The 15,440-nt window shown below is 38.5% G+C and overlaps 1 protein-coding gene across 1 annotated transcript in view; it reads right to left on the bottom strand.

The window, feature by feature from the left end:
* Positions 1-6,893, bottom strand: part of dab1a (DAB adaptor protein 1a) — a 182,388-nt gene extending 175,495 nt beyond the window's left edge. Inside the window, 1 exon segment of the mRNA XM_058756109.1 lies at positions 6,673-6,893. The gene's annotated coding sequence lies outside the window, so the exon portion shown is untranslated.
* Between the last annotated feature and the right edge of the window lie 8,547 nt (positions 6,894-15,440).

Here is a 15,440-nt window from a genome sequence, read left to right as displayed (position 1 = left end):
GGGATTTTGCTACTTTGGTCACACAGCATATTTTTGATTCACTAAAAAGAACTGGCTCATAAGAGTCATTTAGTCATGAATCAGACTACACTAGTCATGTTGCATGTTTGTTTTCAGTGTATCTCACAACTCAATAGAATGACATTATTTTCCATTATTTAGTACACAGTGTTTTTACTGCATCACATTCAAAACTGACTACAAACTCATTCTCACAAAAGATTTCTTCTGCAGCAGCGTTGACGTTTCAAGAGCGGAAGAGCAATGCAGTCAACCTTCTAAATGAAAACACTCATAGAATCCATGCCATGCCTTCACGATGCCATAGAAGAACCTTTTTGTCTAAATGGTTCCATAAAAAACCTTTAACATCTGAAGAACCATTCTGTTTCACAAAAGGTTCTTTGTGGTGAAAGAAGGGTCTTCAGATTATAAAACGGCAAGAAAGAGATGGTTCTTTAAAGAAACTTTGACTGAATGGTTCTTTCTGGAACCAAAAAGAACCTTTTAAGCACCTTTATTTTTAAGAGTGTTGTTTAATAAAAGAACCTGCACAGAGTTTGGGAATGTGAACGATGAGAGTTCTGAAACTACAATACAAAATATTCAGAGGTTTCTGTGTGCAGATTTTATACACGCCTTGCCTTAATGCGCTATTTATTGACATCTTTGTGAATTCTGGTCTTGAACAAGACAAAGTATGACATGGATTAAATTAAATGACGGATTCCAGCAATTCATTTGTTCATTGAGACAAAACCAAGTTAGCCATTTTGTGCGTCTCATTAGACAGCCGAAGTGTCGTTATTCCCTAGTGTGTGACTACAGACCTGGCTTGTCTTGCCCTCAGGCTAACATCTGACAGAGAAAACCACCAGCTGGCAGCATATGCACACCATCATATTACTGACAAATCCACATTGACATTAGTAGAGCAAACCTCACGTCTTTGATTCTGCGTGTGTGTCTCCGTCCTTACATTCAACTGCACCCTCTTTCTTCAAGAGTGCCTTACAGCTGCAGCTCACCGCTCTGTCCGCAACGGAGAAATACAGGCTTTTCATTTCAGCTTGATAATGGTGCACGGGGAGGCCTGCGCATACTAAAGAGCTGAAGCCCACTCTAATATACAAGCAGACCGGGGCCCCACTGTGCAGGTCACGCTGAATCTTTTCTCTCCCTTTCTCTCTAGTGGATGAGAGACAACAGATTAAACCAGATGAAAAGACAGTAAGAGCAGAATTAATCTAATACAATTTGTTGTCAGAAAAAAAGCTATTCGGGTCCTTAGGTCTAGGGACCTCAGGGAGCCATTTTGTTCCTTTTGATTTTCCAGTTAATCTTAAAGGGATAGCTCACCAGAAAATAAAAATTCTGTCATCATTTACTCACAATAATGTGGTTCCAAATTCGGCAGAACACAAAGAAGAGATTTAGAAGAATGTTTCAACTGAATGTTTCTATTTTCGTAAAAAGAAAGTGGATTCACCTTTCAACATTTTCTTTTGCATTTCACAAAAGAACCACAGTCTTACAGGTTTGGAACAACATGTAGGTTGGATAAATAATGACATAACATTTTTGGTTGAACTACCCCTTTAAGAAACAGAAGAGGGGTGGTTTCTTAAGCAACAAATCAGCATATTATTAGAATGATTTCTGAAAGATAATTTGACACTGAAGAGGAGTAAAGACGCAGAAAATTACACTTCGCCATCACAAGAATAAATATACAGTATGATACTAAAATATATTAAAATAGTAAACAGCTATTTTAAACTGACAGTATTTCACAATTTTACTGTTTTTACTGTATTTTTTTATCAAATAAATGCAGACATGGTGAGCATAAGAGATTTCTTTCCAAAACATTTCAAAAATCTTCCCGATCCCAAACTTGTGAATGGTCTATGCATACAAAAGACAATGGAGAACAAAAGCAAGGATGAAAATGTCATTAATTTCCTTTCTTTTCTTCTGCTTCTTTCACTTTCTTTAAATGTCAGAGAGAAGAGGTGCCAAACCACTGGGATCTGATGATGCAAAGCATAAAAAACTGTAAATGAGCGGCAAGCAGCTCCTCAAATAAAGAATCAGTCCCGGAAGAGTAGTCGTCGAAGTGTGAGCGCAAGTAAATGAGAATGTAGAAAGAATAGATTTAATTGAAGTGTTAATGTACTGAGACTGTTGCATGGCCTGCATTTTTGAGTTTCTCCCAGTCTTTGTTTGCAATGCAGCACATCAAACTCGCTCTGGAACAAGGCTCTCGTGGGACTAAATTATCAACCATTGACTTTTTGTCTGCCTTTTTTCTCCCTTTTGTTTCTACGGGTAGGCTGGAGTCAGTGGAGCGTTGCATACCTCTATACCGCATTGAAAGATGGGACTGTACGCCCATTGAGGGTGAGTTAATTTGGTAGATTCAGTTTGAATAAAATAAGTAAATAAGCATGGTTCTTTATTCATAGCTCAAGGAGAAGATTTTGATTGGAATAGTCAGAGGAGGAACTAGAAACTATGTGGTAAATGAAAAGCAGATATATGGCCAAGACTTCAGACCCTGAAACCGCAGTCCCCTGCAGTCGATTGTGCAACTGTTTTTGCGAATTGTTACTTATGTACTGGAAGGCAGGTTCAATAAGAACAGAAGGCCAGAAAACGAAAATGTGCTTGAATTACACATCAGCAAAAGACAAAGAAAATATGAAACTACCTGTGAAAGTATGCTGAGCTTGCTGTGTGCGGACTGATGTTTCAGTGTCATTTTTGGACCCAAATAGCCATGCAGACAGATTGTGGCCATTTTAAGGAGATTATGGGGCAGATGCCAGCCTGGCATTACAGCATGTGGCACAAAGAGAACCACTGCTTCCACCTTGTACAACCTTTGTACATATGTTCTGGACTAAAACCTAGTGAGCTGCCTATGGAGGCAGCATTTTCAAGGAATATTGCAAGTTCAATGCACATTAAGCTCAATCAAGAGCATTTGCGACAAAGTTGATTGCTGTAAAAATTAATTTCCACCTGGTCCTAATTTTCTATAAAATAAGTAAAAATAATTGGGCTACAGTGAGGCACTTATAAAGGAAGTGAATGGGGCCGATCTGTTAACATTAAAATAATCAACAACATATTTCCTAAAATGACGAGAACAACAATACATCTGAAGCAATACACAAGTTATAACAGAATAATTCATGTGGCTTTTCTAAAAGGATAAGCTTCATATTTCTGGCCAAAATTGGCCCTATTCACTCTCATTTTTTAAAGAAAATGAGGAAAGATTTGAAATTCAGAGTGTGGGTTTCGGAATAGAGCAACAGTGGCCTGGTTTCCATTACAGATTTGAGGAATGCTTGCGATATTTTATAAATGTTGATAAAAAACATTGGGAAATGACAATGATTCCAGTAACTAATGTTACGCAACTAAAACATCATTTTTGACGTGTGCAGTGTAAAAAAAAAGGGTTATCCAAACATTAATAGCACAGAAAACCCCTTATACTTGAAAGTGGCCATGTATAAGGTGTTTCTTAGACGTTATATTACATTAAAGAATAATCATGTGACTTTTACGCTTTTACGTTTTAATTGCAGTTTTGAGAAAAATTCCTTTTTTGAATTGCCTGAAAAACCACCTCATGCGAGCTCAAAAACTTTTTTGCGATATATATGGGAGTTTTTGCTAAATTGACGTGTTTCCATTGGGTGTATTTCCAATTCGCATTTTCAATTTGCGCAATTTGAAAGGTAATGGAAATGCAGCTACTGTCACACATGAGATCTACACGGAGATATACCTACATTAAACAGGGCCCTACTGACATTTATCATAGCACAGCATGACAACACAGAACACCAATATGCAAAGCACCCAGCAATTCCTTGAATTAAATTATCACTTTTACTGCTAGATTTTGAGTGGAAAGTTTCTGATGGACCAAAACTGTGGCAGCTGTGCCCTCAGGCTCATTGTCATGTCCTCAGCCAGATGCCATCCGATGGGTGAGGCCAATCTGGAGCTCTAATTAGCAGGAGCAGATAATGTCACACAGAACAGACAGATCGATACCGAGGACGAGGAACGGCAGTCAATGCCTCCTCTCTATGTGGGACAGATTTCCGAGAAGGGACATCCCCCACAGAACAGCTCTACTTTGGGAATTCCCAGCACCTTCTGCTTTGATGAAGACCCCAGGGGTGACGTGCTGCTCCAAGGACCTCGGTTCTCCATTTCATGCTATGCCATCAACTCAATACATTCCTATAACAACCACCTCACAATCTAAAGTGCAACTAACACTTGGAATGTAGCTGCTCTCAAACAATCATCAATTCTGGTTATTCTTTCCTTTACAAATCAGCACCTGGAACTGGTATTAAACAGAAAAGTACCAAGAATAGCAAGCTTGGCTTGCCTTTGAGATTACACAGGTCAAATGAACAGGCATTAGTGTTAATTTAGCTTGAACATGCTGTAGCCCAGGAAATAGGCTATGTCTCGATGTGAACCCTACCTCTACATTACCTCAAAACAAACCCAGCTCGTAGAATGAATAAATGAACACAGCGGAGAGAGCAAAACAATGTTGGCTTTGAGGGTTCCCACACTCTGTGTTCCGTCTCCATGGAAATGCACTGTTGCCTGCTGGGCCCATTCAGGCAGAAGGGGAAGGCCTAACTGCCGATACACACAGAAAAGTCCAGAACAGACCAGAATAGACCACTTTTACCACAGCAATAGTGACTTATAAGCAGAACGGTGACATAATATGAGGAGATGGGAGAGTGTGCCATCTGGCACAGATTGGCATAGTGACTCTGACCCGATTAAGGCAGAAAAAAACCATCTTGTTCCTTTTTATGTATCCTCATTTGATCTAGGCTATCTATCTATCTACCTACAATGTAAAAAAGCTTGAAAAAAAATGTATTTACAAAAGACGGCTGGCTGAAAACAAACAACAAAAAAATTATAATAATTTGAAATAGCATTCATCTAGAAAACAATTTCAAATTGATGGCTGAACCATACAAAAAATGTGACACATTAACACATAGCCACTGACCTAAAAACGAGGCTGTCGATGAACACCTGACACCTGGATCAGTTCAGAGTCAGACAGACACTCAAAAAAGGGGGGGAAAAAATCAAATTTGTTACTGTGATTTTTCTACCAACAATACTAATGTGTAAACATACTGTAACAGTCAGCACTGATGTTTAAAAAAAAAGAAAACAGAGCAAAGAGTGCTGCTTTTGAATTGGTTAAATAGGTTAAGGATGAGAACAGCTCTGCTTTGTAGCTGCATTTGTGAGTTTCCTTATATTCTCGCACATAATTTGTCATGGGTCTTTACTAAATTGTTAAACAGTCGCATAAACACTTGTTTTCTTTCATAAAAAGGACTTTCGATTGACTTATGTTGTTTTTATATTGAGGTAATGCTGTTCTCTACCCTCTTAACCCTAAAGCTAACCCTCACACAAACCGTTCTACATATACATAAACACATGACTTGGTATGTTTACTAAGCAGTTTTCCTCTCGGAGACGTTGGTTGGTTACCATAATGTAGGTTATTTTAGGTTTTACTATAGAGTCTTCCTCACCGGACACTCCAGTCACTGGCGCTTTTGTCCTTCAGACGGAGCGCGCGGGCCGCGCAACCGCTCGGGAAGGTAACACGACGAGAGTCGGTGTCTTTTGGAGCGTTTTATGCTTGGCAAACGTCGAGGTGTCCGTTTCTCGTTTTAAAACTACCTCTCAACCGGCGGTCCAGAGGCGGTCTGAAGAGGATGTTCTGTGTCAAAGCACATCATCCTCACGCGCTCCCCTTTCTACCGCTTCAAACGCTGTGGGGACATACTCTTGCAGTGCAACCGTTCGGTAGACACCACGCAGAGACGCGTTAAACGCGGTCGCCGGTGCCCCAAGTCAGTTGTCAGATTCTTAGAGTGCGAGTAACGGAATTCTCGCCGCCCGGTGGTTCCCTGTCACACACTCACTCACTCACGCACGCACGCACGCACACACACACACACGAGCAGTGCGATTAATGCGGGCTTCTGCTGCCGCGGAGCCCCTGCGGACCGATCAACCTGCCTGAACCACACAAACAAAATCTACACGTTTTCACGTTTTAATATATGGAAAGCTCACGCTACCGTGCACTGAATTGGTACTCGTGCGTTTTAACACCAGCGGGAATACCGAACACCCCTTCCCATTGCAGTTTCTAATGAGTGCGCGCATATAGAACTAATTGAGCGTATATTAGACCTCTGCTCGGCGGTGAATGGAAAAGGTGTTAAATACGCAAGGTTGTAGTAAATCTCAGTTGATCAGTCGCTCACACGCAGGGCAGAACATGGATGTCAATGCAGCAAACGCCGCTCCTCTCCATACGCGCCTGGACGCGTGATCACCGTCAACTGGTGGCAGTTGGTTCGGCTCATTTCCTCGCAAATCAAATGTGTGATAAGTTAATAATATCTCTACGACTGCTTTATATGCGTGAATTCAATCAACCGACACAACTCCATCACCGAAGCGCAGGGAGCTGTCCTCACGTTCCACATGGACAAGTTTCATTGCAACAGCACCGACGCCGTTTTTCTTTCCATATGTAATCGCGAACCACATCCTTAAGACAAACCCTCTTACCTTTAAACTGGTGCGTTCAGATCCCATACTTCTCATGATAAAAATCCACGCGCAATCACTCCGTATCCAGTCTCTACCGTCTGTAGAAGAGCAGTAATCCACTTTCCCATGCCGGGGACTGACAGCCACAGACCTGGACTACATCCTTTCTATCGCACACCAAAACTGATGGGATTTTTGCGCTTCTTTTCCCCTTTACCCTGTTCTTTCTCTCCGCTGCTCCAGCTGAAGTTGCCTGGTTACCTCTCTCTAAAAGCGCCGCTCCTGCAGCCAATCACGAGCGCGAGTGCGCGTTAACCCGTCGCGCGCCGAGCTGTCCTGGTTTCTTGGTTTCAGGGGAAAACGCAAGGAGTGGGAGGGGTGAGCGAGAGTTTTCAATGCCAAAAAGCTAAGATGTGCAAAAGAATATAAAGACAGAAAGGGATGCGTTGGGGGATGGATGGATGATGGCACAGAAATGAAGAGCATCTTCATCTTCAAGAGCAACATATGATTTTCAGAGACTTAACATACATGACCGCTTCATTTGTGCATCAGCAAGAGCGTGTAGAACAGGTGCACAGGAGGCAAGAAAAAAAACACTCAAACTGAACTAGATCCGGCGACGTAGGTTTGGATATAAAGTTGATAAGTCCATATCGCAAAACAGATATATTTTAAACAAAGCGCGATTAAAGCAATGACTCATCCTAAAATCTTACGAAGAAAATATAACTGCATGGAAGTAAGTCTGATATTATAGGGGGAGAAAAACATTATTTGAACAAGCTGCATGCGCAATAAAGAGCTGTTTCATTGATGACAAACAATATTAGATATTTGCGAGGTTTTTTTTTTTTTCTACAATGGATTGTAGGTAAACTCATCCAGTGCTCTTTTTGTTTCATAAAAATATTTTGTTACATTCAGGTTTTTGGAACAATGCAATAGAAGAACCATTTTCAGTGAACAGTTCTTAAAATAGCATTTTCCCCCAGTGTGAAGAACATTTTAATAATCCAAAGAACCCTTTTTTTTTCCGCAATAAAGAATAATTTTACACAAGAATAAGTGCCAGATCTTGTCACCTGTCATAAGTGTGTGTGTGTGTAGGGGGGATTATAAAATACAACCAAATCTGTTACTGTTATTGATATACATTTATTTATTACATTTATTTTAAACGCTGTTTAGTGTGCTGGCATTCTAAGTTGTTTAAAGAAAAAACTGCCCAAATATTGACTGGAAAATTTCTGATTTTCAGAAGGTTGTTAGGAGCCCCATCCCTATACTTAACCCTAATCAATGCCCATGACTAGATCTTCTGTTTATGACAGCTAATAATCTTAAAGCTGCTATGTAGTGGCCATTGGAGAGTTGCAAGTTCTATTTTAACCTTCTGAGTCACCTCATCATGCAGAGTATTGATTTTAATTCCATCCTCTTCTCAGTTAGGGGCTGCCAAGTGCACTACGCCCTTTTCACTCTCAATCACTGTAAACGGGACCAGGCAGCATCCTGCTCCACACTCATTCAAAATATCCATACATGACTACAAAACTCCAAGATGCCACCATGATCATTCCAAGGCATTAATAACAAACTCTATAAATGTACACAGCACTGTTTCAGAAGAATGTTAACTGCTGTGCAACAATGCAACCTTCGTATCATTACGTCACCAAGCACTGCAACTCATTGCACCTCATGGTATCAGGTAGCTTTGTAGATATGGGGGTCTGTAATATATCATTTGCAATGAAAAAAATAAAAAAATAAATAAATAAACACTTGTTTAAGCTGAATTAAACTCAGTGGAAGAAGTTACGTGCTTTTCTACTTTCTACTGTAATCCCACCCACTGGTGGTTATTCCTCCTTTACTGTTCACAGCTAAGCTGAAAATGCAATAAAAATGTAGCATTATCACTAAAATATATTCTCTCCCAAATCTTTTTCCCCCTTTCTTGCTCTTTCTCCTCCATCCACTCAGGAAGCTAAACTGTTTTATTGTTGACTGCACTATTTTATAATCTTTTATTAAATCTGTTTTAACATTTGCCTTGATTTCAAGTAAATGTCAAAAGCAGATCACAGCAGCCGAGAGGTGTGATCTTGGGTCAAGTATTGCAGGTGAAGGACATCTTGTCTGTTTTCTATCAGAGGAAATTGGTTCTTCAGAAGTCGAAGAAGAAGATTTGAGTAAAACATTTGAAAAAAAAATACATTTTCAATGAGTGTCTTTGTCTTAAGTAAAAGTAAAATGTATTATGTAAAAGTATTGTATTTTTACAAATTTTAAAAACAGTGAAAACATTTGTCAGTTGAGGTAGAGTGAGAAAAGGATTTAAAACAGGCTGGACGTCATCCTGATTGGCTTACGGTATGGTCAAAAATAAGTGAAACATCTCAACATCGGAGTCACCGATTTATCAATTTTACAATCATCCCTAGAACTCATGTGACACCATACAGACGATACCGAATGGGATTAACGTCTGATCCTAACTACACTACATGTAAAAAATCTGTAGTTGGTACAATGTATCATATGATTTGGGAATGTTAAACTGATTAAGTGATTGGACCTTGATGCAATGGACAAAGGATTCTTTTTTTTTAGGGGAGGGAGGTTCACAAATGGTTATTCAATATGCAAAGAGTTGTAAAATCTATTTGTGACCGATTCACTGGGTAGTAAGATATATCTCCACAGAACTGTGAGGTTCTTATATCTAAGGTATTATTATGCCATGTAAGGATTCACATTATTTGCAGGCAGTGCTGACAGTATTTGTTCTATATCTCTGTTTTGTTTGGTTCTGGTTTATTTTTGTGTTTTAAAAATCTAATAAAAAGAAAATAATATTTAAAATTTAAAAAAAAAAAACTGTAATATTGTGAAGAAATATTACAATTTAAATTAAAAGTAATTTAATTATTTATTTTTATTTTTATTTTTTTTAATTTAATGAATTTATTGTATATAAAGTGCAAAACAATCTACCAGTACACTGAGACAGGATATTTTATCTGAAAAATAAATACATAAATAAATAATGCTGTCATACAGACCAGGCAATTAAACTTTATTTTAAATGGATAGTTCACCCATAAATGAAAATTCTGTGGGAAGAGTGAAGATATTTTGAAGAATGTGGGTAACCAAACAGTTGCTGAGGGTAATATATGACACAATTTTCATTTTTGGGTGAACTATCCCTTTAAGAGCTTGTAATAAAAAAATAAAAAAATCTAATTTTCAAGCCTGGAAAAATCATAGAAATGAAGAAGTCATAGATAAAACATGAAAATTTCCATAGTGAGTAAACAATTTGTCATTTTGCTAAGCTCTAAAAATGTAAATCTCTTTAAAATAATTGTCCGTAATCACAGACAGCTGGAAAAGCCTGGGTGTGCTGGTATTATGTTTATTGTTTCTTTTCATATGTTGAAACAAAATCCTCCTTTAAAGGGTCAATATGTGTCACATACTATGCACTATAATTACTATTTCCCCTTTTCTCTTGATCTTTCTTTGTGGTTTGGTGGAGGTTTCTGTTGTTGTGAACTCATTCTGTTCCAGAATCTCATCACCAGTTTTCCCGCCAGAGTCCATGTCCCGTTTTCAGTTCATTTCACTTCACTCTCACTCACTTTTCTCATTTCCCTCTCATCTCTTACAGCACTTTCTCTCTCCGCTATCTCCACTTGTCTTCTCATTCGCTGGTGGGATGTTTATTTCATTGCCAGGGTTTTTTTAATGCGGATGTTTTCAACCAAGATTTTAATCCACCACACCCCTCCCCCTCTCCACCATCCAAGCATATAGCAGCCCATCCTCCCATTTTCTTCCCTCCATCCCTCCCTAAATGTATAAGAGATAAGGAATAAAATCAGGCCATCATATTAAAAGCACCAGAGAAGGTCCTACAGGCTGTGACAGATATACACCGACCGGACCAGCTTCAAGAAAACAGCTTAAGCTCAGAAAGGCAATAAAAGAATCAATATAAGCACAATCCTAAAATTCGATCAGCCAGGCAATACACATCACTTCATGCAATACTGGCCTGTCAACTCTCCTTGAGCTAAAAACTTGGCAGGCATAAACAAACAGGATTTGTTTTCAAGGTTAATGAAACCTTATTTGGCACCCTCACACTGAACATTTCAAGACAAATATGGTTGTTGCTCCAGAAGACTCAACTTGAGCTCTTAGTCCAATAGCGTACTCTTGAAAAAATCCAGTTTTGGTTGGATGGCATGTCAATGAGCACATTCCGACGCATGCATCTTTAGCGGCGCATTCCCATCAGACGTGATATGAGAGGGACGAGTGAAGCAAAAGCGTCTTAACCTTCCCGCTCACCTCCTCTGTGCTTTATTACAGCGAAACGCACCAAAGGACACGTATCGATCCGGCATCTGGAGGTGAATTTTTTCGCTAGGCCCATTCTTTTCTCAGCAAAGCGGATTATTTTACCCCTGACCAGCTACCGGCTTGTTTAAAAGCGTGTGTATGCGTGCACGAGTTAACCTTCCTGTGCTGGAAAGCTCATTTGTCATAGTAAATCAGTTTGTGAAGGCGTGGAGAGCTTTGAACAGTGGTCAAGGAGGAGTTTTGAGGCTTCTCTATGATGGATGGATGAATTGAACGATGGGATGCAGGAGGGCACATACTTCCACACACCAACGCTTCACTTTTTATGCCACTCTTGGTCTGTTTTTAGCTCTGGCTGGGATGCTGAAGGTTACATGTGTTATGCATTGATCAGTTATGATGTCTGGACTACTTTTCACTTGTTTCCAGGCTGTATGTGTGCAGGGTGGTGGAACTATAGGGATGATATAATGGAGAGGCGGTTGACAGCTAAGGGGCTCTCTGCCTTACTGAAGAGAGATGAAAGAGAGGACAAACCTATCAGCAACTCCCAGCACAGGAGTACAGCGCTGGACACACACACACACACACTGAAAAGTGTCAGTGATACATGGGTCAATGGCATAAAATTGTCTATGTGGTAGCAAAGGAAAAGGAAAAGACTTTAAAATCTAGTCTATAACGTGCCAAGTTCTTATAAATGTTTTTCACAAAACTTTTATTTCACTATTCAAGACAAGTTTAAAATCAATTTATGAAAAAAAATGTCATGTAGTGTAACCATCAAGTGAAAAATAAATTTTCCTTACATTTTGAATACTGCAAGTGTATTTATTTAAAGATATCAGAAACTATATGTTTTATTTTGAAGATATCATTATGTTTTACATTTAATTATGACTATAGTAAGAAATAACAATATAAAATAGAATATATAAATACATAATATAAAATGAAAAAATAATAATAAGAAGAAGATTATGCCAAACGTCTTGTTTGTTTTACTGAGGCTTTGTTCTTCATTATGACAGTTTTTGATGTGAGGACCCCTGTTGTCTGTACGTGGAATCACCGTTGAGCCCACAAACTATTTTGATTGGCAGCCGTTTGAAACACCAGCTCTCTATCAGACAGTCCTTTTAAAAGAGGCTTCTGCTTGAGCCAGAGCAGGGCTTCGTTTTTGGACATTTGGTTTTGTGGCTAGTTCGGTTTACTTTTGCCCTCAACACTGCAGTACAATACATCTCCTTACATCCATGCATTTCACATTACACACTGACAGTACTGATGTTTTCCAATACATAGTTGTCTGCTTTATGGTTTTCTTAACTTTTTTCATGTGACTCTAATTCTTAAATAAATTACATTTTGAGTCAACAATTTGGTTTCGCATGTGTCCTCTGTTTGTTGCTTCCCTTGAGCCATGGGTCGTAACAAATTGGGGGCTCGTCCGGGATCTGAACCTGGGACCTCTCACACCGAAGCAAGAATCATACCCCTAGACCATTTATTTATTTAGTTAATTTCGTCCGATTTTGAATATTGTTTGATAATTTTGAGACAAACATGAGTTCGTTTGTGCCGCAGTAAATTAGTCGCCATGTGAAGACGCCAGCTGGTAAGTAATTACAGTATGTGCAATGTTGTTTGAACGTGATTTTCCTTGTTAGGCATAGCGGCATGTTTTTTTTTGAGACATGTCGAGTTTGTGGTTTTTCTGTAGTGTTGCGGTGAACGTGGGTAGTAGTATTGATCTCGGGAGCACATCCATGGTGTTGAAGGCGTCGCTGGTTTTACCAGTTGCATTTTCACCCAGCGGGATACAGTGCGTAAGTACCCCCCACAAGTAACCGCATGAAGACTAGGGTTGATGTAGTTAGTTGTTTAAAATTGTAGAGGGAAAACTCTAATTATTTAATTGCACTTTATAATTAATTTCTAGCGATTGTTTTTCATGGCTGATATTGATTTCTTTGTTAATTCGCCCTCTTTTAATTTTTTGGAAAAAGTACAAAAGAACAATTATTAAAAATTGTGGATAGATATGAAATTGTAATTTCCGATAAAAGGGCTTAAAGAAAATATTAATGTAATTTTAAGGATGGATTTGATTGAAAAAGACATGGATGGAGTATCCTCCATGGACAATGGAGGAGTCTTTACCAGTTTTCATTGCAAACTAATCTGTCATTTGAACAACAAAAAGAACTACTGCTTTTACAGATGGAGCATGAGAAATTGAGACACTGTTCGGAACAGGGTAAGATCGAGTTGGAAAAAGCAAAGTTGGAATTAGAAGCTCTCAAACTGAACTTGATGAGGGAGGGTAAATATTCTAACTGCACGGAAGAACAAGGTATGTCTTTTTAACTCGTTTCAAGTTTAAAACTTGTTCCGAAATTTAATAAAGAAGATCCTTACACTTTTTTCACTCTTTTTGAACGTGTGGCAGAATTAAAAAACTGGTCAGATGAGAATCGTGTTGCGGTGTTACAGGGTGTTTTAATTGGAAAAGCCCAAGTTGCTTTTTCTTCATTGTCACTTAATGATTGTAAAGATTACGACAGAGTTAAGGCTGCAGTTTTGAAAGTATATGAGTGTGTTCCTGGAGCGTATAGACAACTATGTATTGGAAAACATCAGTACTGTCAGTGTGCAATGTGAAATGCATGGATGTAAGGAGATGTAGTGTACTGAAGTTTTTAAGTGTGAGGGCAAAAGTAAACCGAACTAGCCACAAAACCAAATGTCCAAAAACGAAGCCCTGCTCTGGCTCAAGCGGAAGCCTCTGTCTGATAGAGAACAGGTGTTTCAAACGGCTGCCAATCAAAGTAGTTTGTGGGCTCAACAGGGATTCCACGAACAGACGACAGGGATCATCACATTGACATTTAAAATACATTATAAAATAATAAATAAAATAAAATAAAATAAAATAAAATAAAATAAAATAAAATCTATCTATCTATCTATCTATCTATCTATCTATCTATCTATCTATCTATCTATCTATCTATCTATCTATCTATCTATCTATCTATCTATCTATCTGTCTACCTATCTATCTATCTATTTGAACCTACCCAATCTACCCGTACATATAAATATTACGTAAAATAAAAACGAAAACTCGTGGTATTGATACGCAAAAATGGACTTTGGCAGGTATATGCTACGTGATGGGTAGGATTAGGGTTGTGGGGTAGATGCATATCATATGCACACCAAAAAATTTTGTATCATATATGCACACGAAAACTGCGTATTAAATGCACGCCAAACACGTGAGTGTCATATATAAACCAAAGTCCATTTTTGCGTATCAATACCACGAGTTTTCGTTTTTATTTGGCATACTATTATTATGCATTTTCATGAGACTGGGCTCATTTGAACAGCAGTGTATTTTTTTTTTTTTTTCAGAAATGAAAAACACATCATACAAGAGGTATGTTCAATCACTGTGTGAATTAACTGTACTTTTAGTTAATAATAATAATAAATCTGAACAAAAGAAAAAAAAAGGCATGTCATGCTGGTTGCTGTACATAAGTATACAAATGTGCACAAACAAACACACATAAAACAAGCCTCCCACATGAACATACACAAATGAGCATACACAAATGAACATACACAAATGTACACTTCAGCAACTAAAGCACAGTAAAGCTGCTCAGCATTACATGACAACAGACATGTTGTTTTGTATATAGGGGAGGAGGAGAATCTGGTTTTAACAGCCCATTTCTATGCTCATATGTTATAATTTTCTCTATAAGTCACATTACTTTATGGGGGAAGACCCTGGAGACTCTTCATCTCCTCCAAAATACAATATATAGACATCTACAGCAGTCAGAGATGTTGTATTGTCTCAACTACAAAGAGCACCTTACCTCACTGGTTCACTTCTTTTATGATACTGTCAACTAGTTCAAAATTTCTGTGTCTACATTCTTTGACAGTATGATGAATAGACTGAGGCACAAATTTTTTTCATAATCCTCTTAACTTGCAAGGGTCTCTATTAAAAGAAAATGTATTAGATCAAGCCAAGTGATAGCACTGAAAACAAAATGTCAGCACTGAATAAACAACTTTATTTTTCAAAAAAATCTTAATTGAAACAATTGTTGCATAAGTATCTAGAGCAAAAAACTGAAAGTAAAAAATCCAAGTAAGATTGACATTTGGTAGCTATTTCCAAGTTCTATCATAAACAGCTCAGGTTTGGTGATATGGTTCCACGACACCCACTGGAGACACGAGAGACTAACAAGCATGTCACATGCCATAGGAGTGTGTGGGTGAGAAGAGGACTGCATACTGGAGGAACATCCACCAGTCTACAAGATGCATTCCCTCCTTCAGTTTAAAGTTCAGCTTAAAGTTTTCTCAATCTT

Source organism: Onychostoma macrolepis, chromosome 20, assembly GCF_012432095.1.
Source record: "Onychostoma macrolepis isolate SWU-2019 chromosome 20, ASM1243209v1, whole genome shotgun sequence".
NCBI lineage: Eukaryota > Metazoa > Chordata > Actinopteri > Cypriniformes > Cyprinidae > Onychostoma > Onychostoma macrolepis.
This window is presented reverse-complemented; position numbering and strand designations above follow the sequence as displayed.